At 37.9% G+C, this 3261-nt stretch overlaps 1 long non-coding RNA gene across 1 annotated transcript; it reads left to right on the forward strand.

The window, feature by feature from the left end:
* Nucleotides 1-969: 969 nt before the first annotated feature.
* On the forward strand, nt 970-2628 carry LOC113018490 (uncharacterized). The gene is made up of 3 exons (XR_003271804.1): nt 970-999; nt 1419-1476; nt 2409-2628. It is a non-coding gene; the product is annotated as an uncharacterized LOC113018490 (long non-coding RNA).
* The last annotated feature ends 633 nt before the right edge of the window (nt 2629-3261 follow it).

Genomic DNA, 3261 nt, shown 5'->3' on the forward strand with positions numbered 1-3261 from the left:
TGTTTGTCCTTTTTTGTTCCTCAGGTACAGTACGTGATATCAAGGGCAGGCGGTCAACACTGGGGGTAGAAAAGAAGCAGACGTACTTCCAAGAGGGAGCTGCAGTGAGGTCAGAGGTCAGAATCTGAAACAGCTCAGGTTTATATTTTAGAGGTTATAAAAAATCAAAATGTATTTATGAAGAAACCTTTAAATAATAGTCATAATTCTGATTATTATAAGAAATATCAAACTTTTAAGTGGATTTTCTTTTACACATATCGTGTTAGCCCTGCAATAAACTGGCAGCCTGTCTTTGTCCTGTATCAGCTGGGATAGGCTTCATCCTCCTGCAACCCTGAATTGGATACATTGTATTCCAATTATGTAATCTGATCATTTACAAACTCGAGGTATCTAATCAAAATGTAAGTAATAATTATAAAATGGGAAAGCAGAAATAAGTGTGACATAAATGTAAATGTGTGAGCTGACATAGAGGACAGCTACATGCAGTCTGAAAAACCTTTGTTGTCAAGTTTGCAGGTCTATCAGCACGAGACATTCTTACATAGAAGAGACGTTAAAGTCTCTAACTCAGCGAAGCATTATTGGTCCCCTCTGTTTGGATAAATATAGTAAGTTGATGTATGTCCATTTATTGACACATTTTCTTAAGTGCTTATCCAGTTCAGGATCACAGTGGAGCTGCAGCTGGATATGTTCACTAAATAAACCTTACAAAAGTCAACAATAAACCTGCATCCCTGTATGTTGTTGTCCACAGGATGAGAAAATCAAACTGGAAGACTGTGGAACATGTTAATAAATGTTTGTGTGTTTATGCCTGTGTCTTTCACAGGAGGCGCTGGAAGGTTTCCCTAATAGTTCCTGGTGAATCAAAGCAGAACCATAAAGATTGCTGGACTGCATGATGACCTTACCCCTGAGCAGTCATCCTGTTAAAGGAGGAACCAGTTAGAAACTGTTTTCAAAGTAGCTGAGCAGATTTCATCTCAAGTAAGCAATTTACTGTTTGTTCATCTGTTCTGCCACTTAAAGAGCATTTAAGGACGTCTTTCGAGTGTCCAGTTGAATTAATTCTACTGCCTCTCATGGTCATTTGTGATTATGGACATATTTTTCATGTTCATCCAGCTATTTAGTAAATTCTATCTATTTAGTAATATCCGTCAGCTATAAAATGTAATATAAATATAAAAATATCTAAATATCTCCTGTCCTTTATGTTTTAATGATGTAAGTCTGTTTACATTAGCATTCCTCACATATCAATGAGATGCTGTACAGTACAATCCTACTGACACAGCAGAGGGATAACGACGGCTATTCAACATCGTTGCACGACACATTCGAGCTGCATGACGCAGACAAAGTGACTCAATCATCTTTTTTGTGGTTTATTGTCTTCAAACCAGCAGACAAAGCTGATTGCAGAAGATGTCAGAGAAGAACTTCAGGCCGTGGACTGAAAAGGTATTTTTTTCTTGTTATCAAAGACATTTGGAGTGGCAGCTTCTGCAACTGGTTGCACTAAAGTAAAGCTTACAGTCTAAGAAATCACAGTGTTGATATTCAGCACAAAGAGAAAAGCTCACTTGTTTGAATTTATTTACAATCATAGTTTTATAAATTCTGACTGTAAACAGCTTTTACTGTTTTGATATTGTTTGACACTCAATATCAGGTGATGGGTTTAATTTAAAGGTTTCTGTGTCCCAATGAGCCATTTACACTGACCAGTGTCAGTCTAACTGTAACACATTCATTATTTAGATTCAACAAAGAAATAACTGAATGTAAAAAATGGCAGCCCTCAGGCAGGTTTATAGAGATATATGCATGCATTATGAAATTTATGTATCCCAGATAATTGTTATTCATCTAGTCATGGCAGACCCACCTCTTCCTCCCCAGTTAACTGCAACCCAAAAGAACTAGTGGGGCTATTTACACACTCACAACCAGTGTGGGGTAAAAAGAGCCACCAAAAAGCTGTCAGCCACAGATGTGCTATAAGAGTTAGAAACTCTACTTATGGAGAAACTTTCTAAGTCTAACAGGGGACAGGAACTCCTGCCCAAATAACATGATATAACCCTACATACAGCCCAGCCATAAAGTGAACCAAGTCATTTAGTTAAAGACAGCATGGGACCAAATGCATGTAACCAGCCTGCACCCACCTGACATTTCTTCCTCCTGAATTAAATGAATGAATGGATGAAAGTTAAATGACTACAAACCTAAAGCCACTAGTTCCCACACTGGAGCTCCCTGACACTGTGTGTTAACTGTATTTAGCTTGTATCAACAGTTGTAACAGGCTAAGCCACCTGAGACACTGCATTGAATGATTGTTCCTGTCTTAATGGTTTCAGCTCAGATGTTCTGCTTTTTCCTTTCAGTAGATCAAAGCAGCTCGTGCTCCTTCTGCTTCCAATTTAGAAGAAGAAGAAGAAGAAGGCGAAGGCTTCAGCGAAGTAGCGTTCATGGTCTCAGTGAACAGTCACGGTCACACACTGCATGTGGTTTTAAAAGCAACATGTCTGTTCACCACAACAATGGAGATGTGTAATATTAGTGCAGCTGTGGTTTGTCCTTGAACATCAGTTCTGTTTTCTACTTTGATCCCTTAGACCAAAAAAGTGTTGTTTTCAGATTCTTTCTTTTACATCTATAAACCACCTGTTCATTTTTTTATTACAATTAGTTTCACATAAATGTTAGTGTTTCCTTTATGATCTTTTAATGCTTACACTACACTGTACACGTCTACATTAGAGACATTTCTGTTTCCTGTTTCTGTTGACTCAGAGTTGTGAAATGTTCTTTTATTTGATGCACAATATGAAGTTCATAATTTTCTTACAAATAAAACTCTAATGACAAACATGAACAGCTGTGCTTATTTCTGAGACATGAGTTTTTGAATGTGTTCATATTTAGACAGTGTGCATCTGTATGCTGAAACTGTGATGGTGAACCTGAGGTGATGGTCAACAGAAGGCAAATATATATCAATATAAAACAATATTGAAGTAATGTCTTTACCCTCTGCAGCGTGTGGACGCTGTGCACGCAATCACCTTATTCACTGTAGTAAACGTGCACCGCTAGCTCACGTGACTGACTGTCTCCATGGTTACATCGTATATTATTAGCTATGTAAACAGCTTCCAAAGATGCCGCCATAGCTCTCTGCAGCTGTAACACTTTCACACTTTTCAAATCATTTCACGTGTTTGATAGTTATGAAGA

This window comes from Astatotilapia calliptera, unplaced genomic scaffold, assembly GCF_900246225.1.
Source record: "Astatotilapia calliptera unplaced genomic scaffold, fAstCal1.2 U_scaffold_9, whole genome shotgun sequence".
NCBI classification, from domain to species: domain Eukaryota; kingdom Metazoa; phylum Chordata; class Actinopteri; order Cichliformes; family Cichlidae; genus Astatotilapia; species Astatotilapia calliptera.